Here is a 22,193-nt window from a genome sequence, read left to right as displayed (position 1 = left end):
AAGGGATTGGGCTGGTTAATCTCTGAGACCCCTAAATCTGGAATACTATGACTTTATGATCCAACATTATTCTACCAGGTTTAGAATGAATTTCCTTTCTCTATTTCTCTGTTTAAATTTATCTTTTTCCAAAGCTCAGTTCAAGTGCTATGGTTCTCCATGAAGTGTTCCTTAATTTCTCCAATTTGGAGTGTTTTTTCTTTCCACAAAGTGTCCTGGTTCTGCTTGGCTCTCTCCTTTCAATCAACGAAGCAACAAGAATTTATTATGTGGTAAGCACAAGATATAAAAATCCAAAGAACCAAACAATTTCCATTCTTAAATGAGTTTGTCTACCTTGATCTCATTTATCTGTATATATTCCACATCTCCCTATCACAAACTACTTGAGGGTAAGGGCTGTGTCATCTTTTCTCCTTGATATCATCAGGCCTGATTCAGAGTCCTCAGACACAGAGTTAGCCTAAATTGGGAGTGGGTGAGGAGGGATAATCAAGGAGCTCCCTGATCAACTTGATAAGCCTACGCACAAGGCAGGTGGAATTTTATCTGGGACTTTTGGAGGCACCTCAGGGGAGTTTCCCAATCAACTACTCTTACCTAGATACTTAAATGTTAGTTGAATGAATTGAATTAAAAGTTGATATCTTAAATTCTTCTCATTATAAATAAAGAGTGGAAGGAACCTCAGGCCATTTATTCCAAAGGTCAAGAGCAAATATGATTTGTCTAAAGTTCTTGGGTATTAAATAATTGACTGAGGATTTGAACTCAAGTCTTTGTCTCTAAACATATGGTATTTGGACCCATGGTAGGGGATCATCAAGTGAAAGAATACAGAGGGAAAAGAGATCAATGCCCAGGACAAGTAATTGTGGGACACTCATAATAAATGGGCATATTGGGGATGAAAATCCAGCAAAGGAAATGTATTGGGATTGGTCAGACAGTTAGGAGGAGAGCCAAGGGAGGGCAATGTCACTAAAACCCAGAGAGGAGAAAACAACCCCATTTGAGGTTTTCTTGGAGCATAGATATTGGGTAGTTTGCCATTTCCTACTCATTTTACAGATGAGGAAACTGAGGCAAACATGATTAAGGGATTTGCCCAGGGTCACACAGCTAGTAAGTGTCTGAGGTAAGATTTGAACTCAGAAAGATGAGTCTTGCTGACTGCAGACCCAGAATGTTATGCACCATGGTGCCACCTAGCTGGCCCTTAGAATCTTTGACTTCCTTCAAGACAGTTCAAATATCACCTTCTTCAACAGGTCTTCCTATCATGCTAGTCAATAGTACCTCTAATGGCATTCTATGACTCTAGAGTCACCTCTAAGGAAAATTTCAATTTTCTCTGTATTTATCTTGTATGTACTTTCCTGTATGTGTTGTCTCCCAGTAGTATATAAGCAAGGGTTTTTTTTGGCTTTTCTTTATATCTTCAGCCCTTCTTGGGGCCATTTTCAATAGAGTGCCTCAGCCTAGAGAGATGAAGCTCTATTAGTGAAATGCCAAGTCTTTTGGAAAGGGAGTTAGAAATTACTTTTGCTAAAGAGAAGTTGAACTAAATGAATTCTGAATTCCCCTCCATTAGAAGAGTCTATGATCTTTACAGGAGCAACTGGGTGGCCCAGTAGATCAAGTGCTGGACCTGTAGTCAAGAAGACTTATTTTCATGAGTTCAAATCTGGCCTCAAACATTCACTAGCTGTATGACCCTGGGCAAGTCACTTAACCCTATTTGCCTCAGTTTCCTTATCTGTAAAAAGAGCTGGAGAAAGCAATGACAAACCACTCCAGTCTTTTTGTCAAGAAAACGTTTAATGGGGTCATGACGAGTTGAACCTGACTGAACAACAACCACAACATCCACCACAACAACAATATCAACAACCACAAGATTTTTATACTGGCTAGCAGCGGGAAGAAAGGTTCAATAGGTAAGGTAGGTTATATCATGGTGGGACTTGAATGGTAAAAGAATTTTGCTTTTGATCCAAAACACAGTAAAGAAACATTTTAATACCATCCTAGCCCTCATTTGAATGGTAAGGTTCTCTAGATGAATATATCAAGCCTTCAATTGGTGAAGAATTGCCTGGATTCACATCCTGTCAAAAGAGTTTGGCCTAATGATTCACAGAATAAAAACCAAAGAGATGAAGAATGCCTATGGCAAACGACACCCTGTTAGTCAAATCCAGCCCATTGACTGTTTTCGTGTGGCCTGTGAACTAAGAAGGGCTTTTTATATTTTTAAATACAGTTTTATAGCATTTAAAAATATAAAAAATAGTCTTAGCTTGCAGGGTATACAAAAATAGACTTGGCTCTCAGGCTGTAGTTTGTTCACCCCTAGTTTAGATTGTGACTTGCAATTAGATGGACAATCTATAGAGCTTATCCAGCTGGGGGTGGGGGGAAGAATGTGTCTGGGCCAGACTATACATACAAATACATGCATATGTATACATATATGTAATACTTATGAATATATAAACATACACACAAATGGATATTGGGCCCAGAATTAAACAAGACAAAGAGAATAGACTCTTTAGAAAATGGAAAAGCTTCTTTAACGACCCCAAACTTGTCTCAGAAACAATGGCTTATAGTTTTCATATCAGTATTCCACTGGTGTTGCATGGCTGCAAGTCACTGAATACTCTGACCTCTAAAGAATGAAAAAATGAGTGTCTTCTGAAGGCAACTAGGAAGTACAAGGCAGGTGAGGGTAGGGTGCAATGCATAAACAAGGAACTTTGAAGAAACTCTGGAGTAAAGATATCAACAAAGAAAGGTGGAAGGAAAGAAGAAGATGGACTAGTCTTGTGGTGAGATGAAGGGATAACCTCTGCGTGGACATTCTGCCATGAACTGATATTGACGATGATGGTGGTGGAGGTGTTGGGGAGCATGGTGGTAAGGATGATGAAAGTGCTCTAAGGCTTACAAATACTGTACTTAGGTTATCTGATTTGATAAAACTGAATTTGTCGGAGGACTCGATAAGAGCAACTTGAGATCAGCAGGTGGGCATGCCTGCTGGGTTGCAATCTGATTTGTTGAAGGAAGTCTCCAAATCAGTGAAAACACAGCTTCTCAATACCACTACCAGGTGTGTATCTCAAACAGATCAAAAAAAGGGATAAGCCAAGCCTATTTGTACAAAAATATGTATAGAAGTCTTTTTGTGGTGGCAAAGAATTAGAAATTGAGGGGATACCCATCAGCTGGGGAGTGACTGAACAAGTTGTGGCATAAGATTGTAATGCAACGCTATTGATGGCTATCCTTTGTTCTTGAAGAAGACCAAGATAATGTCACTGTGCTAGAGTAAAGTTTCTATGTGTAAGACTGTGGCTGATCAGACGAACATGAGCTTGGAATGCTCTACCACAGGTTGGGCACAGATAGTCAGTGTGAATATTTGGGGTGGACACTCCAAATTTGCGCATCCTATTTTTACTTTGTGCTGTTTCAATCCTGCTTTGCTTATAGAGTACAACACCCTTTCTGATATGGGCACACCATTCTGAGTGGTCTTGTGCCAGGGTCTCCCATGTCACACAATCAAATCCAAAGTTCTTGAGAGAGAACTTGAGAGTGTCCTTGTATCACTTCTGGCCACCATGTGATCGCCTGCCCCATGTGAGTTCTCCACAAAAATAATCTTTTTGGCAAGTGTACATTTTGCATTTGAACAATGTGGCCAGCCCTTTGGAGTTGTGCTCTTTGATATGTAGTTTGAATATGAGGCAGTTTAGTTCAAGTAAGGACCTCTGGTATCTTATCTTGCCAGGTGATCTTCAGAATCTTCCTAAGACAGTTCAAATGGAAGTGATTCGGTTTCCTGGCATGGTGCTGGTAGACTGTTCATGTTTCACAGAACAATGAGGTCAGCACAACAGCTCTGTAGACCTTCAGTTTGGTCATCAGTCTAATACCTCTTCTCTCCCAAACTTTTCTTCAGAGCCTCCCAAACACTGAGCTAGCTCTGGAAATGAGTGCACCAACCTCATTGTCAATGTGTACATCCTTGGAAAGTATAGTACCAAGGTGAGTGAACTTATCCACAGCATTCAAAACTTCTCCATTTTTTGTAACCAATGATTCCACATATGGATGGTGTGATGGCGGCTGATGGAGCACCTGTGTTTCCTTGGTGTTAATTATTAGGCCAAAATTAGCACAGGCAGCAGAATTGATCTATACTTTGCTGCATCTCAGCTTCAGAGCCTGCATTGAGTGCACAGTCATCTGCAAACAGAAAATGATGCACCAACACTCCCTCCACTTTGGTCTTGGCTTGTAGCCTTTTCAAATTGAAGAACTTATCATCAGTACGGTAGTGGACCTGATGCTGTGTTCATCCTCATTGAAAGCATTTGTCAACATGACTGAAAACATCATGCTAGAAAGCATGGGAGCAAGCACACAGCCCTGTTTCACTCCATTGGTGACTGGGAAGGCACAAAAGGATTATCCACTATCCAGAACCTGAGCAAACGTGCTGTCATGAAATTGATGTACAATACTGATGAACTTCTCTGGCCAACCAAACTTTGATATAATTTTGCCTAAGCCTTCATGACTAACACTGTCAAAGGCCTTAGTCTTTTGGTGTGTAGGGTATGTTCAGGGAGGACCAGTACCTCTGGCGTAATGCAACACTATATTACTATGAGAAATGATAGGGAGGATGATTTCAGAAAAATCAGAACAGACTGAAATGAACTGATGAAAAAAGTGAAGTAAGCAGAACCAGGAAAACACTGTACAAAGTAACAGGAATATTGTACAATTAACAACTGTGAATGACTTAGATATTCTCAGCAATAAAATAATCCAGGATAATCCCAAAAGATTCATGATGAAAAATGCTGTCTCCAGAACTGATGGAATCTGAATGCAGAACAAAGCATACTATTTTTCACTCTACTGGAAATTTTCTTGCACAAGATGATTAATGTGGACATACTTTTTACATGATTGTGCCTATATCAGATTGCTTACTATCTCACAAAAGGGGAGAAGGGAGGGAAGAGAATTTAGACCTCAAAATTTTAAAAAACGAATGTTAAAAGTTGTTTTTCCATGGAACTGGGGAAATAAAATATTATCTTATGTTTAAAAAATAAAACAGCTTGATTTGAGAATCTCTCATAAAACTAACAATAGGGAGAGGGTCAGGAACTAGGATTTCTTTAATATAGGGAGCTCCAGGATGAGAAAATTCCTTCTAACAATGTAAATTGGCACCTTCTTTAGCAATTTCTCAGTCTTAAGAGAGCTGCCTAGGGCACTGAGAAGTTAAATAACTTGCCTAGGACCATATAACCAGTTTGTGCCCAAAGCAGAACCTAAATCCAAGCTTCTCAGCTCTGAGATCACCTCTATCCACTAACGTCCTCTATCTCTAATACAATGAAAATGAATACTCCAGTTTTCAAAACACTTTATATACATTTTCTCATCTGACCCTCACAAGCATCTTGTGACATTGGTCAAGTAGCAATATTTTAGGGGCTTCTGTACGAAGGGGATGATAACAGAACTGGGACTCAAATCCAAGTCTTCTGACTCCAAATCCACTGATACTTTATAGGGCTTCATCCTAATTTCAGAACAACCCTGCTCCTCTCCCCACCCCTCCATTTTGGCAGCTAACTCCCAGGGTAGTTGTGAGAATCAAAAGAAATTCTTTACAAATTTACATTTGTAAAGCCCTTTTATAAACTTTAAAGAGCTGTGTAAATGCTGACTTCTATTATTAGGGCAACTAGGTGGTGCAATGGATAGAGCTGCAGGCTTGGAGTCAAGATGCTACTTTTCAGTCATGTACAGCTATTCATGACCCCATCTAGAGTGTTCTTGGCAAGAATACTGGAGTGGTTTGCCACTTACTTCCCTAGCTCATTTTACAAATGAGGAAATTGAGGCAAACAGGGTTAAATGACTTGCTTTCAGGTTCACACGACTAGTAAGTGTCTGAGGTCAGATTTGAACTCATGAAAATGAGTCTTCCTGGTTTGAAGCCCAGTGCTCTATCTACCACACCACCTAGTTGCCTAAAGTCAGCAAGACCTGAGTTGAAATTCAGCCTCAGACTCTCACTAGCTGTGTGAACCTGGGCAAGTCACTTAACCCTGTTTGCCTCAGTTTCCTCATCTGTAAAATGAGCTGGAGAAAGAAATAGCAAACCACTTCAGTATCTTTGCCAAGAAGACCCCAGACAGAGTCACAAAGAGTCAGACATGACTGAAACAACTCAACAATAACTATTACTCTTATTAGGATAGTTATTGTTGTTACTGGTGAGAAAACTGACATTCAGAGGCAAAGGGATTGTCCAAGGTCTCACAACTAAGAATGGTGGGACTTGAGTTCAAGTCTTCTTACTCTAAAACTAGCTATGCTTTTGCTATATCATTCACCAGTCAGTTCATAAGCTATTAGTTGCCTACTGTGTGCTGGATGCTGGACTTTCTCACAAGAAGTCCTTTATGCTACAAAAGTTTTTCCCCAGAGTCCACGAGTCCTCCCTGGCCCCTCCTGCCCTCAATGATATTGGCTTTCCTGCAAGGTGGCCCTTCTTCAATTCCTAAGCAGGCTCTCTCCTTTAGTGTTGTCCATGACACTTATTTTCCTTAATATATTCAATTCCCACAGAAAGAAATAATTGAACTAGGTCAGAGATCTAATAATAACCTAAGCCTCCATCTTGGCATCATCTTCAGTTAAGTCAATGAGCTCTTCATCTGGCTGATGCTTTGAGGGGAAACTTTGTGTGGCCCAGTTAAGCACCCTCCACCCCCGGGGCTGTGCAGCCATTCCATCTTTGCAGACCCGACAGCTATCAGAAAGCTATGCCCTTGCAGGAGGATCATGGATAGGACTCTGAGAGCTGAAAGAGAACCTATCCTAGTGATCACTAAGTTTTACAAATGGGGAAATGGATGGTCAGGGTAAAGTGACTAGATTATAAATACACACACACACGTATATATGTGTATGTCATGTATATATGTGGAGGTATATATGTATATGTATATATGTATGTGTGTATATCATGCATGTGTGTATGTATACACATATGTGTGTATGTGTGTATGTATATGTATATCACTTGCCTCAGTTTCCCCATCTATAAAATGAGGTGTTTAGACTAGATGATTTTGTTGGGTTTTTTTACCTCTATGTCCAAAATCACCCTGTCCTCTTCCCCTTACTCCATTTAACAAATGGGAAAACAGAGGCTTAATGTGCTTTGCCCAAGATTACACAGCTAGCAGATGGTAGAAGTAGAACTCATACCCAAGTCTTCCATACTCCAAGTCTAGCACTCTAGTCACCATGCCACACTGCCTCAACCTATCTATCAAAACTACTCTTCTCTGCCTAACACAGACCTTCCAAAACACCCAATGAGACCATCTTCCAAGATGTAATACATTCCTTCTCACCTCTAGGTATTTTCACAGAACATTTTTTACCACCTAAGATACCTTCTCCCTTCTTTCTGCCCATCTAAAATAGACTTATTCTCCAACTAAAATTACTTCTCCTTCAGAAAACCTTTTCAGATTACTTTCTATTATGTTTCCCTACTTACCTTTCCCCTTCCTAATTTCTCTGAGCCAACTAATAGTTGTTGATGCCAATACATTCAGTGATCAGACTGATAAATTAGTTTTAGATGTAGGATACCTGGATTTTTAGCAAGGCATTTGATAAAGTAATGAGCTCTTTCCTCTCTAATGCTAATCAACCATCCCTTTCATAAATCATGAGACTTAGGAGCCAGCATGGCTTTGTAAAGAGCAGGTCATGCCAGACTAATCTTATTTTGTCTTTTGGCAGTTACTAGACTATCAACTGCTTTGCTAAAATCCAGATACACTGTGTCTAAGATATCATCCTGATCTATCAAATTCTCTCACACCATCTTTGTAGTCAAACTGAAGAAATCTGGACCACTTGGTTATACAACTAAATAGATTATGAACTGGTTGAATGACTAGACTCAGAGTGGATTGATGCCAATTTAGAGGAAAGTCTCTAACAGAGTGTCTCAAGGCTCTGTGCTTGACCTTGTGCTATGCAATATATTTATCAAAGACTTGGACAAAGGTATAGAGAAGATATTTATCAAATTTGCAGATTATACAAAGCTGGGATCCATCCAGCCTAACAAAATCATCAGAATTGAAATCTAAAAAAATCTTGACAGGCTAGAACAATGCACTGCATTTGACACAATGTAAAGTCATATAATTGGATTTACGAAGCTTGGTTTATAAGCGCAAGATGGCAGATGCTTGACCAGGTAGTGGTTCAACTGAATTGAGTGGCAAAGATTTGGAGTTTTACTTAATTATTAATAATAGTAGATAGCATTTAAATTGTACTTAACTTTTTGCAAAGCACTTTGCAAATATTATCTCCTTTGATCCTCACAGAAAACATGGGAGATAAATCCTATTATTATCCCAGGTTTACAGATAAAATAACTGAGGCAGCAAGTAAGTGACTTGCCCAGGGTCACACTGCTAATAAGCATATGAGGTCAGATTTAAATTCAGTTCTTCCTCACTCCAGGTCCAGCATTCCATTCACTGAACCCTGTAGTTGCCTCTTCAAGCACCTGAAAGTCTGTCCCTGAAATATAGTTCAGGACTGTGAGGTGATAGGTCCTAGGCCCTTACCCTGAAGTACTGTGTTCAGTTGCTGGTGTTACATTATAGACATGCTAAAGAGCATTCAGAGGAGGTCAATCTGAGATCAAAGGGCCTCCAAATTCTTTTACCATAAGGATCAGTCTAAATACCTGGGAATACATAGTCAAGAAAGAGGGAAAACCTGCATAGAGGGCATTGTCTTTGTGCCCAAGGATCTGAAGGAGACATGCATTTTCACACATATTTTTGCTACAAAGGAGAGTTTGTATTTGGGTGAGAGCTGGAGATGAATTAGAGAGTAGTGACGAAGAAGCAAAAACAAAGAAACATCAATTAAATATTTAAAATATTTAAAAATAACAGAAGAGGACAATTTTATTACTTCTTTGGGAGATGTAATATATGTAATATATGTACATATGTTGTATATATATATACACACACATATATATATACTTTTAAAAAGTAACCACCTAACAGAAATTCACATTTCCATTTGAAATTCTCTTTTTTTGTTCTTTGTATATTGAAATTTGTTGATGATTGTCAAGTTCATAATAAAAAGAAAATTTATATAATAAGAAGTCATTAGAGTTTTTCTGTTTGGCTCCAAAGGCCCCAGAACTAGGAACAGTGAGTACAATGCAAAGAGGCAAATTGAGTTCAATACATGGAAAATTTTTCTTGACAATTTATGCTATAAAGGTAGAAAGGGATTTCTGCATTTCCCTTCACCAGAGGTTAGACAATCATTTATAGGGTATGAGGTAGAGGAGATTTTTATTTAGATGTGTGTTGGATTAAATGACCTCTGAAGATCCTCCTAACACCAAAATTCTTCCATTCTGTGTCTGGGGGATTAGACCTGTTTTTCCTGATCCCTAAAAATAGAATTTAGACCAAGGGGGAGGAGGGAGAGGGGCAAGTAACAGGGAGGAGCCTTTTAGTTCAGTATAACGAAAATCCTCCTTAGAGTTTGAGGTTCCTTAAAATGGAATGAGTCGCTTCATCAAGCAGTGAATTTCCCAGTGGAAGTGGGTTAGAAAGGGAATTTCTGCTGCAAGTATGGGTTTCTGAGATCCCTTTAAATACAGATGCTGCAACAATCGGGTGCATCTTAAGATCTATGTTTCTCTTTTCTCCTCTGATAATATCAAATGAGATGCTTGCAAAGCTAGTATTTAAAAAGATAGCACAGTGCCGGGCACATAAGAGACATTTAATATATGCTTGTTCCCATCTTTTAATTGATTAATGGAGAGTGCATCTAGCTCTCTAAATAAACTGTCTCTTTAAGGCAGAAACATCCTGCTTCTGACTTTTATATCCCCTACAGAGTCTTGAGTAGTGCTGGGCATACTGTAGAGGCTTAATAAATACATATGGAATGGAAGGAAAATGGAATATAATTATAATGGCACAGGATCAAATATAATTAGAATCAAATAAAATAGAATTCAAAAGAAATTGGAATGAAATGGAATATAATGGAATTCAGTCTAGTTCCCTCATTTAGCATCATTCTTGGTACCCTTAAAGACATAGGTGTCAACTCAGTGTGGCTTGAGGGATTAGGCATTAGGATTCCTCGATGGTGTTCTCTCTCTCTCTAGTTCAAGTCAGGGCTGACTTTTCTTATAAGCAGAATGACTGCCTTATGTGCCATGATTTGAAGCACACTGACTCATCACTAACCCCAAATTATCTGGCCTGAAACTTCCACTGCTAGAATAATTTCAGTCTTAAAGTATTGAGTCTCTGGAAGGCCACTGTTACCAAGCAATTTTGTTGATTAGAATCTGTAACACATTTAACAAGTCAGCCTATTAATGTCCATTATCACCCAAACACAGATTAGTTTATTAGGTTCTAGCCTAGAGGGTGGCCCTGAGGGAATGAAATTTAGTTTTAATTGGAAGGGGGAGTTCCTAGGAGGCTAGGAACCACAGATCAGTCAGGATACTTGAGTTGGGTGAAATGGAATACGGGAAATTAGAAGAAAATGGGACCAGTCTATGCTCAGGCAGAAATTTGTTGCGCAGCCTTAGGCAAATTATTTTCCTTCTCTGGGCTTGTTTTCCTCATCTTTGAATGGGTTGGATGCTCAGGTCTCTTCAGATCTATCCATTTATGTTCTAAGGTCTTTTCCAACTGTAATTGTTACATCCTAACATCCCTTTCAACTCTGTTGCTCTAGGATTGTAGGGTTCCTAAATATTTCCTCTCCAGATGCTTTTGTGGCGTGCTCTCCCCCTCCATCAACTCAATCTGTACATCATGATTTACTGCTAGTTAGGAGAGGAGACCAAATTACATGTCTCTTCTGGTTTCCTTGGCAACCACGGGTACCTCATTATCTCTCAATCAGCCTGTAGCTAATCTTCCTCTGCAACCCTCTCTTGCCCTTGCTACTGAGGGCATGGATCGCCTCTTATTCTGGATCTTCTGCCCCATCAGGCAAACACCAGAAGGATGTCAGCTTGGTCGGGTCCCTCATTCTGCTTTTACCTTCTCCTAGGCATAGAACTTTGGTGGCTCCCTATTCCTCCTGGGTCAAGTTTGAATTTTTCCATCACACATCGGAGACTTGGTGCTCTACAATGAGGTGCCACCCTGTTTGTCAAGACTTCTCTCTCAGTTGTTCTCCCTCATAAACTCTAGAAAGCTAGTTTATTGTGTGTGATAAGCCTCCCTCGCTGTGTAATGTCATCTTTCCCTCACTTTCATCTTCCTCTTAAATTAGAGGAGACTATAAGTTGTATTTTCAGGGGCAGAGTAAACTTTCCCTCTCTCTACTCCTCCCCACTCCCCAAAAAAACCCAGTCCACAAATACTTCCTTGCTTACCACTAGACTGAAGTCTACTAGATAGAACTTGCCTTTCAATACACAATGAAAGGGAAGGCTTTGAACACCCGTTGTCCTGGGCAAGATCATCCACTGGGAATTTGAGGAAGCCAGGGTGACCCTAGGGGTGTGTGGGATGTAGAGCCTAGTCTAGACACCATGAGGGACTCAGGACAAATCTAGAGAGAGTGGGTAGCTCTGGATATACTTGAAGAGTCTGAGCACTTAATTTAATCCCTGGTACATACTAAGTACTCTATAAATACAGAAATCAATGTTTATTGATGGATTGAGGAAGCTAACACTATCCTTAGAGGAGTGTGGGACCTATGGCATGGGAGTAAGTATGTCCAGAGCTATTTCTAAGAGTACTTAAGCCTGGGATAGGCATCTAGGTGTTGAATTGCATAGAGTGTCAGGCCTGGAGTCTGTCAGGAAGACTCCTCTTCATGAGTTCAAATCCGGTCTCAAACACTTACTAGCTATGTGACCCTGGGCAAGTCACTTACCCTTTGTGCCTCAGTATCCTCATCTGTAAAATGAACAGGAGAAGGCAATGGCAAACCAAATATCTTCACCAAGGAAATCCTAAATGGATCACAAAGAAATGGACATGACTCAAATGACTGAACAGCAACAGGCGTGGGATGTTCTCCTCCCCCAAACCATGAAGATCATCCTGGGGGCCACATTTCTTTCTCAAGATTTGTATTTGAGTGAAATCATGTTAACAGTGCCTTCCAAAGGCTATCTGAAGTCATAGAATCCCAGAGCTGGAAGGAACCCTAGAGTATAGCTAGTTTAACCCCTACAAGAGCAGGAATCCTTTCTACATCAAGTAATCATCCAGATTGTATTTGAGGGCCTCCAGTGATGGAAAGATCACCTCCTGAGACAACCCTTTCCACTTTGGGGAAGCTCAGGTGGTTAGGCTACTCTTTCCTGGGCTGGCTGAAATCAGTCTCCTGATCACTCTCCTCCCCTCATGCTGCTCTAAGCTCTGCCTTTTGGGGCTAAGCAGACCAAGTCTAATCTTTTTGCCCAGGCAGGTCCTGTGGAGAGTCCCTTCCCATGGTTGCCAGCCACAGTGCTAATTTATGCGCCAACATTCTGGGGTCTGCACACAGGAAGAATATTTATTCTCACATCCCCGCCTGCCTGTTCTGTGGCTGGGAAGTTAACTTGATTAGGGAATGCAGATGAAGTCCCATCATTATGCAAAGGCCTTCTCCCTCTTCTTGTGAGTATGTGATAATGGAGTGGGGGGAGGGAGGGAGGGAGGAGAGACAGTGAGTCCCTCTCTGTACTTGCAGGGCTGACCCTTGAAGAAGAGGGGAGTCTAGAAAAGAAACTGGAGTGCATCAGAGAACATGGGGAGTGCCGTGTTCTTGGGGTCAGATCCAGGCACCACATTCAGAGACAAGCTCTGCTCAGTTGAATTCTAGAGCTGCAGCCAGCTTCCCTAAAGTGGCCACAGCCCAGATCTGTGAAATGCCCGTCCAAAGATCAACCCAAATGCTAGAGGTGGCCCCTCAGATCTCTCAGGTGGCCACAGCCCAGGTCTGTGGAATGCTCATCCAAAGACCAACCCAAACTCTAGAGGTGGCATCTCAGATCCCTCAGTTGGCTACAGTCCAGGTTTATGGAATGCCCATCCAAAGGTCAACTCAAAGACTAGAGGTGGCACCTCTGCTTCTTTGGATCAATCCACATGGAATGGAATCGCTGCTGGGGATGACCTTACACACAGGGTGGGGAGTGGAGGGGGTAGGTTATGACAACAAAGAGCTGAGAAGTCCCTACCCTCCCCAAAGTGTGTTCCTCAGACTAGAAATATCACCTTATCAAATTTAAGACTTCAGCTCTTTAGGGAATATTTCTTTCTGGCTGAGATGTTAATGGCTGTTAAAAGGACTTAATGTCTTAACCAGTCTTTGGGGACTTTGCTTCACTACGGGGGACCAAAACAAAGGATTATCTCACACCTTTTTCTTTTCCTCCCTTCTCCTCAGGGGGAAAAAAGAAAGCTTTGTATCATGGTGCTTCAATTCAGAAGACTTGAAAGTCATTACTAAACTCTGAACTAATTAGTTGTATGGTCAAGTAACTTGTTTGCTTTTTTTTCTCAGCCTTTTTCTTCATCAGGAAAAGATAGAAAGCCTCTACATGGAGAATATCAAGAATATTAAGATGCTAGGGCTAGAAGGGGCCTCAGAAATCAACCCACCCTCCAGGTAGCATGAGTCTTACCATGGCATGACTCTGCACAGTAAGCTTCAGTGACTCCCTACATCTAGAATTGAATAGATAAATTCCTCCACTTAGTATCCAAAGAACTTAATCTGGCCTCAATTTACTTTCCAAACTCTATTGCCAAGGTGGAAATAGCACAGGCAATAAGTTGGTTTTATTAGACAGATGGATAAGATAGACTCCAGGTTCAAATTCTGCCTCAGATACTTCTGTGTGACCCCAGGCAAGTCACTTAAACTTCTCACAGCCTCAGTTTCCTCATCTGTAAAATAGGGACAATAATTCTAATAACCCCCACTTCACAGGGTTGTAAGGATCAAAGGAGCTAATTGATGTACTTTGCAAACCTTAAAGCACCATATAAATGCTAGCTATAATTCTCTCTAAGGTCACTTCTAGCTTTAATGTTTTTAAATTCTTTTTTGTTTTGAAACACACACACACACACAGAGTGAGCATTTCAGTATAGGCAGCAGAACACACACACAAACTGTATATGAAACCATCAATCTTCATTTCATAACCATTTGCTTTATAGATAGATAGATAGATAGATAGATAGATAGATAGATAGATAGATAGATAGATGGATGGATGGATGGATGGATGGATGGATGGATAGATAATTATATTTGCTACTTCCAAAACTGTCCTGTTTGGCTATGGGTCTTTTTAAATTTCTTTCTGTTCTCCTCAGTTCAAATTCTGCCTCAGACATTTACTGATTACATGACCCTGGGCAAATCACCTAACCTCTCAGCCTCAGTTTTCTTATCTATAAAAAACAGGCAGAGGGCGGGGCCAAGATGGCAAAATAAAAGCAGAGACTTCCTTGAGCTCTCCCCCAAAGCCCTCCAAATACCTATAAAAAATGACTCTAAAAAAATTCTAGAGCTACAAAACTCACAAAATGACAGAGTGAAACCAATCTCTAGCCCAAGAAAACCTGGAAAGTCGACAGGAAGCATCTTTTGCACTAAGCAGGGAGCATAGCGTAGTTGAGCATGGGCCGCACCAGCACAGACAGGCCAGAGAAGGCCTTGAGGGACTGAATAATTGGCAGGGGTGGCAGTTTTCATACTTCTTAGCCCACAAATGCCAAAAAAGTCAATGGGGAAATTCTGTGGGACCTGGGCGAAAGAAGAGTGAGGAGCACTGGGGCTGGACCAGGCCAGATGGATCCAGCCCCAGGGTGGTGGGGGTGGCAGCAGAGGCTGCTTCTGGAGCTCTGGGCACACAGACTGTGGGGGATTGAGCAGTTGATACAAAATTCCTAAAGCCTGGGACAGTACACCGCCCCCTACCACCACTCCCTCACTGGAAGCAGAGTTCTACCTTGTCAAACAGAAAGTCAAGTGTTTGGCTGGGAAGGTGAGCAAAAATCATAAAAGAACTCAGATGATAGAATCTTACTTTGGTGATAAGGAAGGTCAGGCACACAACCAGAGGAGGACAGCAGAGTCAAAGCTCCAACATAAAAGCCATCAAGAGGAATATGAATTGGCCACAAGCCATGGAAGAGCTCAAAAAGGATTTTGAAAATCAAGTAAGAGAAGTAGAGGAAAAATTGGGGAAAGTAATGAGAGTGATGCAAGAAAATCATGAAAATCAAGACAGATTACTAAAAGAGACCCCCCCAAAATAATGAAGAAAATAATACCTTAAAAAATAGACTAACCCAAGTGGCAAAAGAAGTCCAAAAAGCCAACAAGGATAAGAATGCCTTAAAAAGCAGAACTGGCCAAATGGAAAGGGAAGTCCAAAAGTTCACTGAAGAAAATAATTCCCTAAAAATTAGAATGGAATAAATAGAAGCTAATGACTTTATGAGAAATCAAGAAATTACAAAACAGAGCCAAAAGAATGAAAAAATAGAAAACAATGTGAACAATCTCATCGGGAAAAGCACTGACCTGGAAAACAGATCCAGGAGAGATAATTTAAAAATTAGTGGACTACCTGAAAGCATGATCAAAAAAAGGAGCCTAGACATCATCTTTCAAGAAATTATCAAGGAAAACTGCCCTAATATTCTAGAATGAGATGGAAAATAGAAGTGGAAAGAATCCACTCATCACCTCCTGAAAGAGGTGATTCCCATAAGGAAAATTCCTAGGAATATTGTAGTCAAATTCCAGAGTTTCTAGGTCAAGGAAAAAATATTGCAAGCAGTCAGAAAGAAACAATTCGAGTATTGTGGAAATACATTCAGAATAACATAAGATCTAGCAGGTTCTACATTAAGGGATCAAAGGACTTGGAATATGATATTCCAGAGGTCAGAGGAGCTAGGATTAAAACAAAGAATCACTTACCCAGCAAAACCGAGCATAATACTTTAGGATGGGGAGGGGGGGGGGGAAATGGACATTCAATGAAATAGAGAACTTTCAAGCATTCTTGATGAAAAGACCGGAGATAAATAGAAAATTTGACTTTCAAATACAAGAAACAATAGAAGCGTGAAAAGGTAAACACGAAAGAGAAATAATAAGAGACTTATTAAAGTTGAACAGTTTACATTCCTACATGGAAAGATGATATTTGTAACTCTTGAGAACTTTCTCAGTATTAGGACAGTTGGAGTAAATAGATAGATGATAGACAGATAGATAGATAGATAGATAGATAGATAGATAGATAGATAGATAGATAGATAGATAGATAGATAGATGATAAATGGTACAGGGTGAATTGAAATATGAAGGGATGGTATCTAAAAATAAAATTAAGGGGTGAGAGAAGAATATATTGGGAGGAGAAAGGAAGAGATAGAATGGGGTAAATTATCTCACATAAAAGAGGCAAGAAAAAGGTTTCACAATGGAGGGGAAGAGGGGGGAAGGTGAGAAGGAATGAGTGAATCTTACTCTTATCAGATTTGGCTGAAGGAGGGAATAGCATACACACTCAACTAGGTATCTTACCCTACAGGAAAGTATCGGGGAGGGGGAGTAGGGGAAAAGGGAATATGGGGAGGATGATAGAAGAGAGGGCAGACTGGGGGAGGGGGTAGTCAGAAGCAAGCACTTTAGAAAAGACACAGGGTCAAAGGAGAAAATAGAATAATTGGGGAGCAGAATAGGATGGAGGGAAATACAGTCAGTCTTTCACAACATGACTATTATGGAGGTGTTTTGCATAACTACACATGCATAACCTATATCGAATTGCTTGCCTTCTCAATGGCGGTGGGTGACGAGGGAAGAAGGGAGAGAATTTGGAACTCAAAGTTTTAAAAACAAATGTTAAAAAATTCTTTTTACATGCAACAGGGAAATAAGATATACAGGCAATGGGGTATAGAAATCAATCTTGCCCTTTAAAAAAAGTAAAAGGGGAGGGGATAAAAGGCAGGGGATATAAAAGGGAGGGCAGATTGGGGGAAGGGATAATCAGAATGCATGCCATCTCAGGATGGGGGGGGGAAGATGGGGAGAAAATTTGGGATTCAAAATCTTGTGGAATTAAATGTTGAAAACTAAAAATAAGTAAATTTAAATATTAAAAAAAAAGGCAGCTAGGGAGTGAAATGGATAGGGACCCAGACCTGGAGTCAGGAAGACTCATCTTTCTGAGTTAATATCTGGCCTCAGACACTTACTAGCTGTGTCACCCTGGGCAAGTCACCACTGTTTCCCTCAGTTTCCTAATCTGTAAAATGAGCTGGAAAAGCACATGGCAAACCACTCTAGTATTTCTGACAAGAAAACCCCAACTGGGGTTATGAAAATAACCACAACAAAATGGAAATAATAATAGCATGAACCTCTCATCAGGTTGTTGTGAGAATCCAGTAAGATAACATATGTAAGACCTTCACAAAGCTTAAAATAACATGTTATTGTTGTTATTATTACATCCATATTCTGCATATCCCTAAACATGTAAATGTTGTCTCCCCTAAAGAAATATAAGTTCCATAAGGGCTGGGGTTATTTCACTCTTGTCTTTGTGTCTACTACCTACTCCAGGGGAAAAAATTGATGCCCAAAGTGAGTAAGTAATTTGTCCTTAGAAGCAAGCAAAGCTGGGCTATTCAGGGCTTCTTCCCAAATACAGATGTCTTTCTTGGGAGTTCTTCATTTTTGTTCTACTAAAGAAACTGAGTCCCACAGGGGTAAACTGACAGTTAGGATATTTAAATACCTAGATGAGAAAGAATGTTGGGCCAGATCTAATAGGATGGAATTTAAATGGGGAAAACATAAAGTCTTGAACTGATGAGGCTGCTTTTTGGAACCCAGTTGTAAGATCGAAGAGAGGTGGGCAAGCAGCAACAATTCTTCTGGGGGAAAATCTGGTTTTCTTTTTAATTTTAAAGAGTGTTTTTATTTTATTTTTCTTAACCACATGTAGAAAACAATTTTTAACATTTAGAAAATATTTTTTGAGTTCTAAATTCCTTCCCCTTCCTCTCTTTGAGAAGATAAGCATTTTTAGATAGATTATACATATGCGGTCATGTAACACTTATCTCCATATTAGTCATGTGGCAAAAGAAGAAAGAAAGAAAGAAAGAAAGAAAGAAAGAAAGAAAGAAAGAAAGAAAGAAAGAAAGAAAGAAAGAAAGAAAGAAAGAAAGAAAGAAAGGAAGGAAGGAAGGAAGGAAGGAAGGAAGGAAGGAAGGAAGGAAGGAAGGAAGGAAGGAAGGAAGGAAGGAAGGAAGAGAGAAAGAAAGAAAGAAAGGAAGGAAGGAAGGAAGGAAGGAAGGAAAGAAAGAAAAAGAAAAGGAGGAAGGGAGGAAGGAAAGGAGAGAGAGAAGGAAGGAAGAAAAGAGAGGAAGGAAGGAAGGAAGGAAGGAAGGAAGGAAGGAAGGAAGGAAGGAAGGAAGGAAGGAAAGAAGAATGGACTGCAATTTCAATGAAAATGTAGTATGTCAGGCTCCTATTCTCATGCTGCAAGCTGGAGGAAATCATGAAACAAATTCTACCTGTGTGTCTGTACAAATGTACACTACATACAAGTGGGCCCTCACTGAGGCAAGGTGATCCTTTCATAGTTCCTGAATTGATTCCCTCTTCCATTTTCCACTGCTGTTTTCCCAATTCAGTAAATATATATTAAGTAACTACTAAGTGCCAGACACTGCAGTAAGCATTAAGGATACAATTAATAAAAGAAAGTTCCTGCCCTCAAGAAGCTTGCAATTCAAAGGAAGAGACAACACACAGGAAAGTGGGGTTCGGGTTGGGGTGGGGGGTCAGGACACCAGGGAGTATCTCGTTCCATGGAGTTGAAACCAGGCAGAGCAGCAGATGCTAAACAGACAGTGCAGTCTCTGCCATCTGCAAAGAAGGCATTGAGAGAAGTTCGGTACTCTGCCCTCCAAAGGGAGGGGAGAGGAGCCTGAGAGAGGTAGTGGGAAACATTTTCCAAACCTTTTCTTCCCTTCTCATACCTCCAATGGTCTTCCAACTCACCTAACTTTACCTTACCTCATAAGTTACCGAAAAGACTGAATTTCACATAATTCAGGGGCCTTCCCCCACTATCTCTTTTTTCACCCCTGTCTCACATGAAGAGGTGACCCTTCTCTTTGCCAAGGTAAACTCTTTTACATGTGCAAGCCATCTCATTCCTTCCTGTCTCCTCCAAAAAAATTTTCTCCATTGTCCCCAACAATATCTTCAGCTTCTCAATATTCATAAAATCTCTCCATCTATAAGTTGCTTCCCATTTGCCTACAAACATGACTTTGTCTTCCTGATCCATAAAATTCTTTCACTTGTTTTGACCAAATCCTTCCTGCTTTTTTATGGCTAAGTTTCTTGAGAAAGTCATCTATAATAGGTGACTCCATATCCTTTCCTTTCATTCTCATGAATTTTCTGCCATCTGGCTTCCAACTCCATCATTCAACTGAAACAATTCTCTCTAAAGTTACTAACCATTCTTTATTTGCCAGAACAAATAGAATTTTCTCATCTCTCAACCTGGATCTGATACTCTTTTTTTCTCTAGGTTTAAATGACACTGCTCTCTCCTGGTCCTCCTTTTACCTGCTGACCATTCATTCTTGGTGTTCTTGACTTTATCTTCATCTGGGACTTATCTACTAACTCTGGATGTCCCCCCAAGACTCTGTCATGTGTTCTCTTCTCCTTGTATACTATTTCACTTGGTGATCTTATCAGGTGCCACAGATTCAATAATCATCTCTATGGAGATGATTCTCAGATCTGTTTATCCATCTCTAACCTCTTTTGATTTCAAGTCTTGTATGTCCAACTGCCTATCGGAACCTTGAATGGGATTTGGATAGATACCTCAAACTCAGCATGTTCAAAACTGAACTCATTATTTCCCCCCAAAAAACCCTCCCCTCTTCCTAATTTTCTTATTAGTGTCAAGAATACCACCAACCTTCCAATCATGCAGGCCTTTGGTTTAGGTGCCTGCTCAACTCCTCTCATATTCTCAACTCCCATATCCAATCAGTTGCCAAGTCCTGTCAATTCTACCTTTATAATATCTTTGGTATAATCCCCATTCTCTCCTCTGACACTCTGATGCTAACTCATTCCCTCATGCCTAGACTCTTGTAATAGCTTTCTGGATGGTTGCACTCTCTCAAATTTCTCCTTATTCCAGTCTTTCCTGTACTAAACTGTCAAAGTGTTCTTCATAAAGAACAGTCTTACCATAGCATCTCTTTATTCAACATACTCCAGTGGATCCCCATTTCCTCCAGGATTAAGTATAATCTTTCCTTCCCCATTGATGCCTTCTGGCTTCCTTCAGGTCTTAACTAAAATCCTGCGTGCTACAAGAAACCTTTCCTAATCTCTTGAAATGGTAGTGTCTTTACTCTGCGATTGTCTCCAATTTATCACATATGTATGCATGCATACATCTATGTACCTGCGTTATACACACATATGTCTATATATCTCACAGTAGTCTTCATGCTGCCTCTATGAGCTCCATGAGTGTAGTGACTTATTGCATTTAAAAAAAAATCTTCAGAGCTTATCACAGTGCTTGGCATTTAGTAGATGCTTAATAAATGCTTATTGATGACTTTTATTTGTGGGAGAGTATGTTCTGAGTTTCTGGGAGAAGAGTTTTAGTTCTTGTTTTTGCCTCAACATCTTCAAAGTGTTTTAGTTAATGTTCTTATCATACCATCTTCATAAATGCTTTTGCTTTGAATTGATTGTGTCTACTGGCTGACTGTAAAAGGAAAGAACACTGATGGAAATTTATAAGTAGAGTTTTTTTCTAATATAGATCCATGGAGCATTCCCTAAGAATCTGGGGTAGTAGTTGGCCTGGAAGAGATCTAATCCAAAAACCTGAGTGTCCAGTTTGGGAAGTATTTCCAGATAAGGTGCTGATGCACAGATGAGAAAAATGAGTTTCAAAGAGGATCAAATGATTTACCCAAAGCTACCAGGAAAAAATAGGAGAGATGGGACTCAAAACCCTACTTTCTGACTCTAAGCACACCTATAAACTTTATCTTAGGATGGGTGCTCCGTTCATTGGAGGCAATCAGGAAATGTTTCTTGAATGATTTGATTTCAGTAGGGTTTCAGGTATTGGCAAGCAACATATTTTGAAACAGAGAAACTTTTCTTGAATCCCTCAAAAATCTCATTCTGTAGGCTGGCCCTGCCTTTGCAAGAACAGTTAGCGGGTACATCCCAGCAATAAATTAAGGGGCCACTTCTCCGATCACAGAAGTAGAAGGTACTCCTCTCATTTAATGGGAAGTATAAATCATATCTCAGGGCCTCTGGGAGCTCAAAGTCTGGTTGGGCAAGCAAGTCATGAAATTGACTAGATAGTGTATAATCAAGGACCAGGTTGAGTGCTGAAAGTGATTGAGAGCTATAAATGGTTAATTTAGGAGGAGGGAGAGTATAGGGATAAACTTTATCATTGACTTTAGCTTGGAGGAAAATTAGGCTCACAGACATGAAATTATTTTACTCAAGATTCCATAGGTAAGGTTGCAAGGATTTGAACTCTAATTTGCCTCCAAATACACAGTTCTTTCTTTCACCCATCATAATCTTTCGGGGAAGGTTAAATAGAGAAGCAGGGAGACTAGTTGGTGTGGTTTAAGGGCGAAAAAAAGCATTCTGGACCTTGAGCCAGAAAACTTGGGTTTGAGTTCTGGTTATGTCACTCATACCACTTGTGAACCTTAGTTTCCTCATTTTTAAAAAGGGTGTATATATATTTATGTGTGTATTATGTATATATATATATATTTTATACACACACATATGTGTGTATGTATATCTCTCTCTCTGTCTATCTATATCTATCTATATCTATATATATCTACATACACCATACATACATAGACACACTTGCATCACCTATCTCATGGTGTGGCTGTGAAAAGCAAATAAGCTCATGGCTGTGGAAATGCCTTATAACCTTAGCATGCTGAACA

This window comes from Notamacropus eugenii, chromosome 4 (genome assembly GCF_028372415.1).
Source record: "Notamacropus eugenii isolate mMacEug1 chromosome 4, mMacEug1.pri_v2, whole genome shotgun sequence".
NCBI classification, from domain to species: Eukaryota; Metazoa; Chordata; class Mammalia; order Diprotodontia; family Macropodidae; genus Notamacropus; species Notamacropus eugenii.
Note: the sequence above shows the minus strand (reverse complement) of the source record.